Below are 18,149 nucleotides of genomic sequence, written 5' to 3'. Positions count from 1 at the left end.
GTGTTTTCCCCTCCCTAGACCTGACAATCTCTGCCAGGGGCAGAATCCCCAGTAGACCACTGGGGAAAAATGGTGCTAAAAAAACAAAAAGGGTATGGAGCCGCCTGCCTAGGCATCAGACCTAACAATCTTTCTCCTCCTGGTGGTGGGGGTTACCACTATTCTGCCCTGGGGGGAAGGGGGTAAAAAGCCCACTAGACACCCTGGATATACTTTTTTAATGTCTTTATTGATGTTTCAATGTTTAAATCACAGGTTTATCAATATGGAGGACAAACAATAGCAGTATTTTTCAAATGGCCCCTACCTGGGGTGTAGTGTAGTTCCTATATTCCCAATAGGCTCTGCGCATTGGAATAACATAAACCATAGTTTAGACGTAGGACTTAGGTCGACTAGGTTGCTATTGGTTATGTTAGACTTAATTGTGTGTGCCAGCTAGCTCAGAGGTCACTAGAAACATTCTCGAATACATAAGAAGGGATTCGTCTCTGACAACCATATAACATGACAACTTTGTTCCCCCTGAAATAAGGAATGTATCTCCAGAGTCGCGGAAACAATAGATGGCTATTTCACTCAGTCAATCGTGCATGCTTCGTTTCACCAGAAGTGCAGAGAAATAGAGAGACAGGCGTTTTCAATAAAAAGGTTATTTATTGAGCAGTCTGCTTTCTCATGCAAGAGAAGTGAATTGCTACAATCGTAATACTTGCTATGAAGTAAAGTGCGTACAGTAAAAGGAGTATTATGAAATAATACTGTAAAAGCATTTATATGGTTTCTAAGCCATATGATACTTAAAATAGATAAAATAAATAAAATGATAAATAATGACTAAAAGTACTCAACTGGTGCATCTAAAATACGCCTACCCCGGTGTACCTAACCTAAGTCTAGTACAAGGGAAGAAGTAAGTGAGGTGTAGCTTGAGTTAAATAGTTTCTGCCAAGAATCTATCAAAGAATTCTCTAAGGGTCTAATCAGCTCCGTACCTTGGTTATAGAATGAAGGAGGTCTTGTATCTCTCTCTCAGGACTCGATCTCCCAGTAACCCGCAAGGGTAGCAGGGAAACACTGGAGCTGGATTTCTCGGCAGGAGAAAAGAGAGCGTCTCTCTCAGTGCATCAGCAGGGAGGGTCGGCTTCCTTCGGCACTCGCATACAGCAGGGCATCGGCAAGTAGGTAGTCGATCTGCTCAAAAACCACTGTGTGTTTGTTAGGGCAGATGTGGGCATATTTATACCTGGAAGGTGCCGAGTTTGACGTAAGGGTGGACATAATAACATCAATAAGAACTCGAAGTTCTTTAAACACTCCAGGAGTTCTGGGGCAAATCAATACTGAAGCAGGGGGAGTTCCCGGGCTGCTGAAGGCTGGTTGTCTTTAAGAACTCGATGTACTCTGGGAGCTTAGTGGAAGTAGCCATGCGGTATTTGGACTGCATTGGCTGTGTCTAAATATGGTTATGATTCTTATGCCTATATAAGGAAATGATAAATTATATCTATATAAGGGCATGAATCGGGAAAATTACGCTAGAGCCCTAGATACGTTACAACACCCACTGCACGTAGAATGTCCATCTTTGCTAAATACTAACCAGTTATAACATTTCTAAGCATGTGTTTACAATCCAACCCCAAAAATACATAAAATGCATTTGAAATGGTTTGTACACGAAAAATGAGTATTGTACTGTACGTTTTCAAAGCAGTGGTATCATTCAAATAATGCATATAGTTTTACATTTGAAATGCTGGCTGAATGATTCACAAAATTTACATTTATGAAATGGCTCTTAATACAGAAGAGAAGGTCGAGACCATTTCATCACAGATTTATATAATACTGTACATGTGCTAGAGACTGTTTTCTAAATATTGTCTCTAGGTATCAAAAAATAGAAATCTTGTTCTCTAAGAATAGTTCTACATTAAGCAGATTACTCTGTGCCAAAAAAAGGGGAAAGTATTTTGGTATTGAGAAAAAATAATTTCAAAGTAGTAAAAAAATAGTTCCAAATTTTAAGAAGTTCTGTTTATCAAAACTGAAGGCCAAAATCAAAGTTCAGGGAACGCTGTGTGCTTGTTTCTCAAGAGTTATTCTCGTTGGTAGGAGAAAACATTAACTCAGATAGGCTGGCAAAGAATTTGTCTACCACAGTAGGTTAAAGTTGGGCCATTTCCAAAAAAGTGGAAATAGTGAATATGTAAGATGCATTACCGTCAGCCTTATCTGGATCAGCAATGTTCACAGAAGGTTGTACCTGTGTGTCGCTTTCATCTCAGACCTCACCGCCACCTAATCGTAATGGTGAGGTCTCAATGAATGCCATCATCAGAATTGGTAGCCGCTGGGGACAACATGTTGCATGAGCCGTTACCGAACCAAGCAAAGTATCGACATCCATAGGTACTGCTGATGGAAGTGAGAGACAGATGTCTAACACGCATTCTTCTCCGCAGAGCAGGCATCGTAGAACAGGAAAGATGCAATCTTGCCAGGTTGGTCTGAATGATAAAAACCATGTGGTATTCAGATCTCTTAGACGAGCCAAGCCGAGAACCTGTGTTATCCTATTTCGGTATGGCAGTGCTAGGATCGCTTGTTACATGGTAACCTGGGTATCGCTGGTGACTGGACTTGCCATATCAGAGCAGAAGGAACAAAAATAGAATTCCAGCTACGAGTCCCAAAATGAGAGGCAGGCCGCCGAACACAGAGTGCACAAAATTTGGAAAAATGCTCAGGACTGCTTCAAAGGGTGCTAACAGTCCCGAAAAAAGTGTCTTAAATACATGTGCGATGCCACTGTTATCTGACATGTTTAAAATTTGACCTAACATTTCTACAAAATGTACGGGGCAGTTTGTTGATAATAATGTATGTATCCCTGCCGAGGTCCTTGCAACTTGCAGATCATATGTTTCTTTAGACGTGGTCAAAGGCACCGTTTTTTGTAAAAGAATGGCTTTCATTCTGCTTAATGTATCAATTTGAATAGAAGAGATATTCAAAAATGGCCAAATTGTTCCCTCCTTGTCTGGCTTACTGTTTGGATACAATACTTGCATACAACAAGTGACCCTGGATGTAACACTGACGGGATAGGGCGTTCCTGGCAACATGCCACAACAGCTGTGGTCACTTAATATAACGTAGCTATCATTGGAAAGTTGCCTGAAAACAGGTTCTATTTGTGTTGCTGGAGTGCTGTGCAAGTGGCAAGAAAGATCATTAGATGAACCCTCACAGGCCCCATGTAAATTAATTTCTTGACACAGAAGTGTACCACTTAGTGATTTTTCACTATTATTTGCACTAAGAAATACCTCTTTGTTACTTCCACTCCAACATCTATGTGTGTAAGGTAAATTCCAGGTCGACTTGATGTATCCTTTACCCAACCTTTTATACAGGCCCGCTGGTATATGCTGTAGGCAGTATTGAAACTGGAATCTCGTTATTGGTATTCTTATTGTACCATGGATTATCCATTCAACGACAGGATTCTGGGAAACTGTTAATGGTAATCTTTCTAGTTTTTTAATGCTCAGCACCGTATAGTCTGCTCCTTTTTGTGCCAAAGTGATTTGTTTATCAGTAAAGTTAAAGATAGAAAATAATGACGTTGTGTTGATTAGACGCCAAGGCACTTAGCCTGAACGCAGATTTTGTAACGTCCAGCCTAACTGTACAATAGAATGTAATTGGGACTGGCCATGTTGTAACATTAGCATATCCTGTTCTATTATATCAATAGAAGATTATACAATGCTTTCCAAAGAATAAATTCTGGCTGACAGAGTCGTTAACCCATTGTCCACTACAGACAGTGATTTTTCCATATTAATACGAACAATTTCTAGTATTTTTTCAGCAGTTTCAATTTGCGTTACTTTCCAAGCTTCGTTGTAAGCAGCATATATACCGGCGTCTATGAAACGTTTTTGATGCTGTTTGCGAGGTCCCAATAAGAAATCTCGCAAGTCAGCACCTTCTTTAAGTAAAGTCAAGTGTTGCTTAATTTCAGGTAGTGTGGATTTCTGTAGCCATTCAAGGCATAGCTTTCCTACACTGTATGTTGTTATTATCCCTGGATGTTGTCTCTGGGAATATCTTGTGTCTGGCCTGTTCTGTTTGAACCCCTTTGTTTTGTCCAGGAATCTATCTTGACAGTTATTAGTGTCTGTGGGCCAGATCAACCATTTTTTCCAATCAGGATTAGTTCTGTTTTGGTGTAAAATATGGGACACGTCTAACCCCTCATCTGTAGTGCTATTTCTATCAGGCATAGGCTTTGGTATAGACGCATTGTTTAAGTTTTTTATCTTAGCTAGGCCAAGACAGGTTGTTTGTTGAATGGTGTCATTCAGGAACATTATTTGTTCTGGGATCATGCAGGCTCTGAATAATGATTCTAATCCCTATACTTGCCAATATTTTGAACCCCAGATTGTTTTTGTTTCAATGTTATCTTTCCAGAATTCAAAACCAAATGTAGACAATTGTTCGTAAAATTTAGCAGAATATATTAGTTTTGTATTGGTTAACAAATTTTTCATTCCTGTCTTATTCACATTTTTAAAATAAAATGTTTCTGGATCTGTAACAGAAAACCCTGAGAAGTATGAACATTTCTCATAAAATGTTTTCGAGCTGCCTTTTGGCGGTGTTGGGCACTGTTCCCATTGATTATAAGATAACACATTTCTAGGTTTTGCAGATTTATTCAAATAGTGGTGCCCAAAATGATTAAAGCAATACATTTCTTCATAATCAGATGAACCTTCTAAATAATCATGATTTGTAAATTTTGCTGACATTTCTAAATCAGACATCATATTATTAATAGTCTCAAAGTCCCATTCATCAGAGAAACTGCTCGGTGAGACAAAGTCACTTAATGAAACCTTGAACTGATGGAGATACATCAAGAGTTCAACCGGGCCATTGATGTCGTAATCAGTAGCGTCCCATGCTACACCACCAGGTATAGGAATGGCTGTGATGTTTACGGATGGCAGGTCTCTTTTTTCAACATGAGTTGACATGTGTGGCTTTAGGACCAAGTTGATGTTCTGACCTGCTGTGTTATTGTACTTTATTTTCCATCGATCATTCGTCCCAAGCTTAAAACCAAAATGAGCCAGAGCAGGAGGAAAAGTACACCTAACACAATCCACAATTCAATCCATGGTGAAATCAGATATGTTTCTCCATGCTGATGAAAGAGTTCTGTTATTTTTTTCTTTGAGTGTCTTGTTTGCAGGCTTTTCTTCATGTTCACTAGGATCTTCAGAAAAGTCATCGAAATTGATGAAATAGCCAGAGACAGTTCTGTCAATTGTTGGAATTGCATCAGGATTGTTATTAATCTTTGTAGTTGCTTCTTCCATTTTCATATTAGTATAGTCCGAGGCTACGTCATTATAGATAGGTGTTTCTTGACAAACTGTTGCAATTTGGGTTTCAAGAGGCACAAGTTCCACGGCTTTGTTGCATAGTCCTTTTTTATTCACTGCAGGTTTATCAAATGTGATTAGTCTTTCAGTTTGAACCTCTTGAATTGTAGCAAGGTTTGGTCTTCTGCTACATCTTGGGAGTCCACTGGGCCTACTACTTATTATTGGCCACCTGGTTGTGGTTTTACCAGGTCGATTCATACAACTCTGTTCTCCTTTTTACCAGCAAGGGGGGGTAGTACTACTGATCTTGTTCCGTTGATTGCTAAGACAGGTACTGCTTTTCTGTAAGAAGGCCCAAATTCCTTCTTTACCGCGATCTTTTCTCTGACCAGATCCCCAATCTTTGGAATCCAGACAGGTCTTGCTGGGACAGGTGGTTTTTCTTCAGTGGCTGTTGGATTTAGCTTTGTGATACTAAGACTTCTTCTTGTTTCATTTAAGTCCTGTAAAACAGCCAAACGATCTTTGATATCAAAGGTTTTTTGTTCCACCACTGAAGTTTGACGATCGAGGTCTTCGATTATCATTCTAGTACCAAACAAAAGTTCATACGGAGTGATTCCACCCAGAGAATTTCTTGACAGATTATTTAAACTACGTTGGACACTTATTAGATGTTTGACCCACCCATCACCCGAACCTAATACCCTCACTGTTATAGATTGCTTTATGTCACGGTTTTTTCTTTTCACTACCCTATTTCCCTCAGGATGGAAGGGACTAGAGTACCGTAATGCAACGCCCAAGCTGGCCATGGCCTCCTTGTAAGCCCGAGAGCTAAACACAGGACCCTGGTCAGAATGTAGAGTAACAATTGCATATATGCCAATAAAGACTCGCAAATCTTTTAAACAGTTCTGGCGTCAGCCGAGCGCAAGGGCCACATCCAAATGAATCTTGTCCTAGTAGTTGTGGGACCGCATCCGTCCGTAGGGACGTCTGCGTGTAGACAGTCTAATGCTATCTAACAAAGGTGTCTGGGCTGGACTGACTGTGCTATTGTCAGTCCCCTGGTCCGGTTCATGACTGCGAACTCTGTTGCAGTTCTCACAATCCATTGCAAAGTTATAAATGTGCATGCTCATTCCCGGCCACCAGTACTTTAGTTGTAATTATATTAGGGATGTTAAAATCCCTTGGTGTCTCAGATCCACTCCCATGTGTGCTTCTTGAATCAAGAAGACTCTCCGCTTCCTGTTTGGAATTACTCTGTCCCCCACTCCAGGGATTTGAGCAAAAGGAACGGAGTATGCATCAATTATGTATGTATTTCCAAGTGGATAATTGAGAGGTAACGCCGCATAATTGCCTTCCATTGAGGCTTTTACTGCTAGTAGAGTTTCACCGTCTATTCTGTTTTTAGAACGCTTAATTGTAGCTACGGAAGCCGTGTGGACGGCTGCCTTTGCGGCTTCATCAGCCAATGAATTCCCTGCAACGTGAACGCCATCACGTTGATGACTCAGTGTATGGATCACATGAGTCTTTTGTAGTTCTTTCTGTAAAAGACCTACTTATTCCCAAAGCATTTTATGCTTTATTGTGCCATCTTTTGCATCTTTAAAACCGTTTTGAACCCAGTTCTGTAAGTATTCATTGTAAGACTGGACGCAGTAATACGAATCGCACACTATTAGTGTGGGGAATTCGCGATCGGTATTTTCAAGCGCCATCTTGAAAGCCTGTAGTTCAGCTCGCTGAGCTGTACAGTCTCCGAGTGATTGAGTTTTTGTGACAATAGGTCGGAATTTACCTTCGTGCCAGCGAACTTTTACAATCGCGTACGCAGCACTATATGCTTGCTTACCCCCAATTGCGTACAGGTGTAACGACTGATATGCGTTTTCTCTGTGCCAGGGCTCTTTCTTTTGCTATAGCAGTTTGAACCGCTGTGAGAATTTTCTCAGTTGAAGTGAATTTTATTTCAGCTTGTGTGTACAAGTGTGATTTGTAAGCTTTTGGTACCATTTCACCTTCGTTATAGGTCAGGTATGTGAATCCGCATCTTCCAGGGATGACTCAGATTACAAGGTTGCATTCGTTTACGCGTGTTTGCAGCTTTGTTTTAACTAACATGTCTGTTTGTATTGAACGTCAAATTTCTGTATGTTTATGAGTCCAATTAGTTTGCTTGAAATCTGGTTTTACTAATTCGTAGAGAGGTTTAACCCTCTCTGCGTAATTTAGAACGTAAGTTCTTCCAAAATTCAGGAAACCTAGAATTGATTGTAAGTTTTTCAGCGTTTTTGGTGCTTGGAGCAGCGCACATTTCTCTAAGAAATTGGCTGCTAGGCTTTTCCCTTCACTTGATAACTCATATCCTAGAAATAGGACAGTGAGGTGGGCAATCCGTGATTTTTTAAAGTTGAATTTGTACCCTTCAGATGCGAACCCAAGTATAATGGTGTTCACCCTTTTCAAGTGCCTGTCCAAATCGTTGTCTGTTAGATAGATGTCATCGACATAAGATAATGCCTCATCATCATGCATTTGTAGTAACTCTGTACTCTGGCTGAAAATAATCCTGGGCTATACTTGAATCCCTGGGGGAGACGGCAAAATTGCCTCTGGCCCCCCATACTTGAGAAAGCGGTCAAATACCTGCTTTCTGGTGCAATATTTTCACAGAAGAAACCATTCGAAATATCTAATGTTGTTTTATATTTTTTGTGCACAATGTTATTCATCAGTGCTGCACTATGTGAATTTTGTACTGCAAACGTTTTGCAACAAGAGTTTAAATGTCTGTAGTCCAATACTTGACGATATGAATTGTCTGGTTTGGAGACAGGAAATAAAGGATTGTTCATTTGTGAGGTGCATGTTTCAATCAACCCCTGGTGCTCAAGTTGATCTAAGATGTCCCTGACTTATTTTTAAGCTTCTTGCTTAACAGGGTACTGTCTTTGTGCAGTAGGTTGATTTTTTAACTGGATTTTATGGTGAGGAGATTCCTCATCCCATCCTACATGATTTTTATATAATGTAGGTGCTTGGGCCACTGCCCATTTTCTTGCATATGTGTATTTTTTATGAATTAGAATATGATTTGAGAAGGCAGGCATAATCATTTCTTCACCATGTGGGCACTCCCTAACACATTCTGGTGGCCAGTCTTTCTCAGCTAGAAGAATATCATAGCCTTTAGATAGCTTCTCCCAAAAGAGAGTTCTGATTTTCCTAGTTATGTCCCCTTCTATACACAATGTTATTTCATATAATTTATGAGGTACACTGACTCTGGTGTCTGCAGTTTCCACTTGAATGCATTCATTCGTGTCCACTGTCTCCAGAAGATTCATCAGGATCTTGTGAGCTATGGTTACTTCTGCTGCGCTGTCTAGCACTGTTTGGGCCCACTCCCCGTTCTTGAGTTGTGTCCCCAGAATCCTCGGTATGTTTTATCTTTATGCTTGCTACCTTCTTTTTTGGAAATTGAGATTTTTTACTTTGGTGAGCGGGTTCCTTGTCTTTGGACTTGACGCTCTCTTATTTATGTTCTGACCATCCTCTTCTTTCCGATTTCTGTGAGGAAGTCTGAAAAGATCGAGAGGGACGTGTATCAATATCCTGATATCTGTCAGGTTTTTTCAAATTATCCCTATTTCTAAGGTTATATCTTTTCTCAGAGGGCTCCCATTGTGGAGACCTACCCCCGGTCTGGAGATCTATCTCTCCGTTGGGGAGACCTTCCTCTGGACTGAAACTGTTTTTCTCTGGGAGAGGTTTGTTTATTACCTTCCCACTTCTTTTTAAGAGTTATTAGATTATTTTTAATGAAAGTCTTTTCCGGATTTTCTGTTAGTTGTGGTTTTAGTGGTTTCCCACCCAAACTATCTCTACCTAATTCTTCATAGGGTTTTTCAATTATTCTGGGAAGTTCAAAAGGTTGGTCTGCTATTTCTGTTTCTTTTAATTTTTAGTGGATCGCCACAGATGCTGCTTTTCCTTTTATGTTGGCTAGTAGTATAGCCGAGACTTGCTTAAAGTCTTTCAGTAATTTCATACCTAGATTTAAAGCAGGCTCTGGACCGTATTCATTTTGAATCTCTCTTAGTACGTCTGGTATAACCGCCATGGACGGAACACCATGTGTTTTTGTGTAGATTGAAGCAAAGACTGTTCCCCAAGTGTCACAGTACTCCATATGTGGTGCGATCCCCATTGGTAAACATATTGTCAGAATTCTGTATTTTTCATGAGGTGTACTATCAGGGAATACTGAATCGATTTGAGTAATCTTTTGAGCCAGCCAGAACGGAATTTGTTCCTGTTTTGCGGGTAATTTACCAATGACTGATTGTATAGTTTGTGGTGTAATTTTGTTTGTATTCCCCTGGTGAGGGGTGTGCTGTCGAATTTTTATAGCAGGTTGGACTGTTAAAGTCCGCATGACATATTGCACTAATTGTCTATGTATTTTAATTAATTGTTTTATTTGAACTAAAAGTTCTCTGTCTGACATTTCTTCAATGTCAGGATGCGGTGTATAGCTGGCTAGAACCGGCCATGTGGCTCTTGGTCTACCTAGTGGACCGAGCCTGGTAATGTGATATTGATGTTTTAGGGTGCCATTAAACCAGAGCTGATGCTCCTGGTAAGTTAGTGGAATTTCCACATCCTCCAAAGGAACGTATTCCGCTGGAGCTTCCTCTGCTTGTAGTAGTGGAACTCGTGTGTCACAGCATTTGCTCCAGGAAAATCTATCCATGACTAGAATACCTCTGTCTGCCAATATTCATGTGCCTCTACCACAAATATGACTGTACCACCTCTTGATGATACACCACTATTTATTAGTTTGTAAGTTACACTCTTTCTTACATTTACCGGGTTGATTATTGCATCCGGGTTGTTTTGCTGAAGACTTGTGTCTTCCTCTAACAGTTGAGTTGCTATTCTAGCTCTCTCCCTTTCGTCGTCACTCTCTGTCATTTTGCAGAGCAAGTTTTAAGGAAACAAAGATTAGGTGCACAATATTTTGGAACACTGTATCCTTCAACGTTGAATAAACCAAAAAACTAATACATAGGATTCTTGTCCTACTTAGTTCTGGCGTATACTAACCTTTTACCCACTCCAGACATCTATTGGAGTTTTTACGGAAAAAGGGGTCTGTGTGAAAAGCACAACTGAGTTACACTAGTATCTAGCCTTAAATTATCGCCTTACCAAATGTTGGGCACCATGTAGTGTAGTTCCTATATACCCAATAGGCTGTGCTCATTGGAAAACCATAAACGATAGTTTAGACGTAGGACTTAGGTCGACTAGGTCTCCATTGGCTATGTTAGACTTAATTGTGTGTGCCAGCTCGCTCAGAGGTCACTAGAAACTTTCTCGAATACACAAGAAGGGATTAGTCTCTGACAACCATATAACATGACAACTTTGTTCCCCCTGAAATAAGGAATATATCTCCAGAGTCGCAGAAACAATAGATGGCTATTTCACTCAGTCAATCGTGCATGCTTCGTTTCACCAGAAGTGCAGAGAAATTGAGAGACAAGGTTATTTATTGAGCAGTCTGCTTTCTCATGCAAGAGAAGTGAATTGCTACAATCGTAATACTTGCTATGAAGTAAAGTGCGTACAGTAAAGGAGTATTATGAAATAATACTGTAAACACATTTATATGGTTTCTAAGCCATATGATACTTAAAATAGATAAAATAAATAAAATAATAAATAATGACTAAAAGTACTCAACTGGTGCATCTAAAATACGCCTACCCCGGTGTATCTAATCAGCTCCGTACCTTGGTTATAGAATGAAGGAGGTCTTGTATCTCTTTCTCAGGGCTCGATCTCCCAGTAACCCGCAAGGGTAACAGGGAAACACTGGAGCTGGATTTCTCGGCAGGAGAAAAGAGAGCGTCTCTCTCAGTGCATCAGCAGGGAGGGTCAGCTTCCTTCGGCACTCGTATACAGCAGGGCGTCGGGCAAGTAGTTAGTCGATCTGCTCCAAAACCACTGTGTGTTTGTTAGGGCAGAGGTGGGCATATTTATACCTGGAAGGTGCCGAGTTTGACGTAAGGGTGGACATAATAACGTCACTAAGAACTCAAAGTTCTTTACACACTCCAGGAGTTCTGGGACAAATCAATACTGAAGCAGGGGGAATTCCCGGGCTGCTGAAGGCTGGTTGTCTTTAAGAACTCGTTGTACTCTGGGAGCTTAGTGGAAGTAGCCATGCCGTATTTGGGCTGCATTGGCTGTGTCTAAATATGGTTATGATTCTTATGCCTATATAAGGATATGATAAGTTATATCTATATAAGGGCATGAATCGGGAAAATTACACTAGAGCTTAGATACGTTACAACAGGGAAACAAATAAAAAACAACCCCCAACCCCTATAGCCTGTGCAGCCTTGTATTATCATACCTTACATCGCATCCATGCCTTTGGTCTAGGGGAATATGACACCCATGCTTTATAGGAATCATCCAATCATCAGAGAGCAAGTTGTGCATTAGGCCAGCATGAAGGGCCCAGAAACCACTTTTCCCAGTATGGCTATCTTTACACTCCCACGTAAGCCCACCTCCCAACGTTTGTACTTCCCTCGTACCCCCACGGGGGAGAGTGAAGGATACTTCACCTCTTGAGGTGTGAGTCAGTCATCCCCCTTTTCCTGATCCATCGCCGTGGTAGTCTCCTGAGAGAGGAGATATGTGGTTAGTGGATTCCAAATGTATTTTGGTCGTGACGAAAGTGGAAGAAACTCGGCGTAACACAGCGATTGTTCCTGCCAGGTAGTCAGGTCCAGTATCCACTCCTTGAATTTAGGGGCACTTCCTCGTCCCCAATTGCAAGCCACCCTGTGCTTGGTGATGAGAAATCCCAATGCAAGGAACTTTCTATGCACCGTTTCTATGTCTTGTGTGCATCCCAGCAGAGCTACTATTGGGGTCAGCTGTAGCTGTATTTCTAGTGTGCGTGATATGCCCTCAAACACCTGTAGCCAGTAGTCATATATCTGCAGAAACTGCCATGCCAGGTGGTAAAAATCTGCCCCCCGCATCTCACATACCTCCTCCCATAGCTTGAACTTGTGAAGTTTTGCCGGGGTGTAGTATTGTCTGTGTAAAAATTTATAATGGATGAGTCTCAGTCGACTACTAGCAGAGAGGGCTTCTATCTGCTTACAACGAGGTGACATGTCTCGGATGGTCCGTTTGTAGAAGCGCGTGTAGAGGTGTCAGTGTAGGTGGCTCTGAGGGGTATGATGGTGTAGCAGCTCTCATGCTCTGCCTGAGTCTAATGTACATAAAGAGGTCCATTGTGGTGGGAACATGAGTACCAAAAAATTGTTCTCAAGTTCAGAAGGTGCCTCCGATGTAAAGATCCCCCCATGTGGTGTACTTCAGTTTCTCTAGCATCCGGCGACATTGTCCCTCATAGGTGACGTGTAGGGATGGGTGATATACCAAGGGCATTTTAGGTGAGTACATCATTGGGATGTCGAGTTTGGCTGCTATCTTCCTCCAAGCCATGTTAGTGCAGTCGACCGTGGATGGGTCCAGTTCTCGGTCTCCTCCCGAGAGGAACAGGTAACCCGAAGGGGGATAGGAGCCTTTTTGCCATCCTCAAATGCCAAGTGCGGCATAAAAGGAGGCAGTGAAACCAATACACTGCAAAATGTGCCTGGGCACAGTAGTAATAGAATTCGAAATTGGGGACATAAAACCCTCCTAGTCTATATGGCAGCATCAGCGTGGTTAAGCTGAATCTTGCTTGCCTGCCCCATCAAATTAATAGAGTGATTTGCGTTTTTAATGTCTTGAAAAAACCTCCCAGGATTGTACAGAATATTAGTAAAAAGGTATAGAAATTTGGATAAGAGAATCATTTCAACCAATGAAATCCTCCCGGCCATAGAGAGGGGCAAAGATAGCCACCGGGTAATGGTGTCTGTTACTTTGTCCATTGTGGCTTCATAGTTACTGCGCATTAGTTCCTCTTTGTCCCTAGTGACTCGGATTCCCAGATATTTAACCTCATCACATTTCCAGACTAATGGGTAGTCTAATTGGTGTGGCTTGGTCGAACCCGTAAGTGGGAATACTGCTGACTTGGCCCAGTTGATGTTTATGCCTGAGATGACCCCAAATTTGGTGATTTCTCATAAAATAGGGTTAAGATTGTCCTGTGGGATCTTGATGTATAGTGTGACATTGTCCGCATATAATGTGATTAAAAGCTGTCGGGAGGGATATACCGGGGGCATTTGTAAACGCTTTCAACCATCTCGCGGCCGCAGTTGGGGAAGACTACAGCTCCCAGGCTGCACAGCGGCCAACTTCCGGTCCCGCCGAGAATCCCGCCCGGAGGCGGCATAAGAGCGGAGAGGCTCCCTCGGTGGAGCGGGGGCATTTGTAAACGGAACGTCCTGACATCCTACCTGCTGGACTGCTGGGCTCCTGACATCCTTGCCGCACCTGGGGGGCCAACGCTGTGTGTCTCCCCTGCCGCCGCTTTCAACCATCTCGCGGCCACAGTTGGGGGAGACTACAGCTCCCAGGCTGCACAGCGGCCAACTTCCGGTCCCGCCGAGAATCCCGCCCGGAGGCGGCATAAGAGCGGAGAGGCTCCCTCGATGGAGCGGGGGCATTTGTAAACGGAACGTCCTGACATCCTACCTGCTGGACTGCTGGGCTCCTGACATCCTTGCCGCACCTGGGGGGCCAACGCTGTGTGTCTCCCCTGCCGCCGCTTTCAACCATCTCGCGGCCGCAGTTGGGGGAGACTACAGCTCCCAGGCTGCACAGCGGCCAACTTCCGGTCCCGCCGAGAATCCCGCCCGGAGGCGGCATAAGAGCGGAGAGGCTCCCTCGGTGGAGCGGGGGCATTTGTAAACAGAACGTCCTGACATCCTACCTGCTGGACTGCTGGGCTCCTGACATCCTTGCCGCACCTGGGGGGCCAACGCTGTGTGTCTCCCCTGCTGCCGCTTTCAACCATCTCGCGGCCGCAGTTGGGGGAGACTACAGCTCCCAGGCTGCACAGCGGCCAACTTCCGGTCCCGCCGAGAATCCCGCCCAGAGGCGGCATAAGAGCCGAGAGGCTCCCTCCGCGTCCCGGGACGCAAGCGGGCGACGCCGGGCTAAGCCCGGGCAAAGGGCGGGCCCTCTGAGGTCATCAGTGGTCGGGCGGGCCACCACTCTAACGTTCCCCTCCAAAGGTGAGCATCTCATTTGGCTGTTAAAATGGGCAAACATAACGCTACAAGCAATACCACAGATCTAGTCACCCAGGACGTTGAAACCTCTGCATCTCTCATTACGTCCTTTGAGACATTAATAGACACTGCATTTAATGAGATTGCCGAAACTGAGAGGAGGCTTTCCATGGGTTCACTCACCACTAACCAACCAAGTACAACAGGTAGTTTAAGTGGTAACATGCATATATTTCCTGAAATAATCGTGGTAAAACCACAATCTGCTGTTAGTTTGCCCATTGTCCTTGAAGACGAAAACACTACTACACATACAGTCCCAGTCGCAGCTCCGGACCCTGCCCCATCATCACTAACCACTGAGATCACTGAGAATACAGGAGCTAAGCGAAAAAGGGGCCCAGTAAAATGAACACACAATAAAAGGAAGCAGCCCCCTGGGAGTGCTAATCAACCAACACCACAAAGCATGTGGACCAGGGGGAAGAAACAAAAACAACACACAGTATCCGTGCAGGACCAATCTCATCTGGGTGACGTCGTTGTTATAAATAATGATGGTTTAAATTCAATGTCTATTTCCACTCAGACTGAATTCCCCAATGTAAATAGTCCCCATTCTAAACCAAAGGGGAATCTTATTGAGACCATTGTGGATACAATTTTTAAACAACCCGAAGGCCAAATGATCAGACAATTTAATAATATTTTTAAGAGACTTGACAGACTGGAAAATTTAATCAAAAATGATGATGCCAAGAGAAAAGGCACAGTGTGTCTGGATAAGTTAAGAGGTGAACGTCTGCTAAAAGACCTGGAATCTACCACCCGTGCGCTCACTAGTGGTGATCACACAAAAAACTGCAATCTGCCCACAACAAATGGGGTTAAGGAATCACAGGCTGCTATCAATCCGCCCACGACTATAACATCTGTGGCGGTCGCAAGTACAAGGGAAAGCAATCCCCCTGTTTCCTCAAGTAAATCTTGCTTGCCCTCCACTGCTACCAGTGCCCTTAAGAACAATCATAAATGTAATTCTGCTATAGGCCGGACAAAGCAGAAGGCTTCTTCAAATTCCAGCCAGCGCCAGAATAAAACCCCTCATGAAGACACCAGGCCTTTCAAGCATCAAGGCCCTGCCTTACATCTTCCACCTGAGGCGTGTCCTTACGTCCTGGTTCTGGCTGGCATTCCACCCCTCAGGGAAGGGCAAGGAGAATCGTGGGTTCAATTGCACAATAAATGTATTGATTGGCTAACTGAGCACAAGGGGGTCGGCTATGACATGTCCGAGGAAATTATATCCACACGCCGAGTAACCTGGGTTGGTCCTCTTTTTAAAAACATTAACGGGAACTGCATTATAGTCAATTTCAGGAACCCTGGCACTGTGAGATTTCTGTTAAACAAAAACTTTGTCCAACTTGGCCCATCTACTGTGGTGACCCCCTTACCGCTAAATTATTTTTATCGACCCCCACACAGAATGATGCAGCCACCACCTGTATTCCCACTGCAAAACAGGTTCTCAATACTTCATGACCTGGGCACTTTGGATTGACTGTCTCCCACTACTGAAGAACCTGTCTCTGTGTGTCCGGCCCTTGATCACACAGTGGAAACATCATCCGTGGTACCCTCGTCTTCACCCGAAATCTTTCTGCTTGAAACACCATGCGAACAACAGGCGAATACTATAACAGTACGTCCCCTAGGAACTGACCAGGACCCTTATTTGAGGTCCTATAAAAATGTGTTAATCCTTAGCTGGAACATTGCCGGCCTGAAGGCTAAGATGGAAATCACATCTTGGAAGGACTGGGTCAACTGTCATGATGTACTAATGTTCCAAGAAACCTGGTGCACTGATGACCTGCTATTTGAGGGGTACAGCTGTCATAACAGGACTGTTTCGGCCCCCCCTTTAGGTCGTCCTAGTGGGGGCCTCTCTATTTGGGTCAAAATATCTGCTGAAGCCAAAGTCGATACACTCCAAACCAACTGCCCAAGTTTTATGGCATTGGCATACATTAAAAGGACAAGGCTATGTTTGATTAACTTCTACAATAACGACTTTTTGTCCCAACCTAATCGTAATTTTATCCTTTTGTTTGATTTTATTGATGAAATTATGGATGGACAGAAATATGGGAAATTTGACGGTATCTGTTTAGGAGGGGATTTCAATGCACATATACACTTTAGAAACCCCCCCTGTAGAAGAGGCATAGAACTGTCGAATCTTCTTGCAACTAGAGAACTTGTAAATTGCATGGAGTATGCTGGCACCGAAACCAGCGCTGCCCCGTTTCCCACTTTTATTGGTCATGGGAGTGGTACTACGATTGATTATGCATTTGTTTCACCTTCCATCGCTAATGTTCTAACTAAGGCTGAGGTTGTGTGTAAAGTATATAGCGACCATTACCCTATTGTAATTCACCTACTACTTCCGGGGGGTAAGTGTTCACAAAATGAAATAGGTGCAAGAAACTTGGAAGTTTCAACTGATAAATTGAGGGTAATTTGGAGGGGCGTGGATAACAGGGGAATCCTGGCAAAAGTTATTAAAAAACACCAAGCTTTGATTGACATTTGCCTCACCATCGATGACCATGGGGGTAATATAGTTACATAATTTAGTGAACTCTGCTCTGCAATAAAAAGTGAGATTTCCAGACCTGCTTCGAGGAAATCTGAGGAAATACCTAGATGGTTCGATGCCTCTTGCTCTAAGGCAAATAGGAAGCTAAGGGCTGCTCTAAAATCTGAACCCAGGGACATCCCTCAAATAAGATTACTCAGAGCAGAGTACAAATCTACCCTACGTATTAGAACTAATGAATTAGTTAAGACCCACTGGGATTCCCTGGCACGCTCGGCCGAATTGAAAGACACCACTGGGTTTTGGAGGGAGGTAAAGAACCTAAGATCCGTAGGTTCGAACTTAACGGCAATCAATTGTAATATCACCGGATCTGCGTGGGTTGAACACTTTGGTAAAATTTTTGCCACACCGGACAACCCCGCTTTATCTCCCTCCCTTTAAGCCCCCTTAATATCTCTGTGTCTGAGGTCGAGGATGCTATAGCTGAAAGCGCAGGAAACAAAGCGCCTGGTCCCGATGAGCTCTCAATTGATCAATTAAAGTGTGAACCTAACTTTTGGGCCCCACTGCTATGTAACGTTTTTAATAACTTAACAAATGAACAAATCCCAGAAACATGGTCATGTAGTACTATCGTGCCTATTTTTAAAAAAGGCGACAGGCTGGATCCTGGGTGCTACCGCCCTATATCGTTAATCGATAACACCCTGAAAGTCCTGGGGAGGGTCATCTTTAAAAGGATTAGAACTTGGGCGGATGAGAGCAAGATTTTACATCCCAGCCAGCTTGGTTTTCGCAGCAATGTTGGCACGGTGGAACAATGTCTGAACTTGAGTTTGATTATGGCAAAATATAACACCACTAAAAAATCCCCCCTATATT

The sequence above is a fragment of the Lissotriton vulgaris genome, chromosome 5 (assembly GCF_964263255.1).
Source record: "Lissotriton vulgaris chromosome 5, aLisVul1.2, whole genome shotgun sequence".
Taxonomy (NCBI): Eukaryota; Metazoa; Chordata; class Amphibia; order Caudata; family Salamandridae; genus Lissotriton; species Lissotriton vulgaris.
This window is presented reverse-complemented; position numbering follows the sequence as displayed.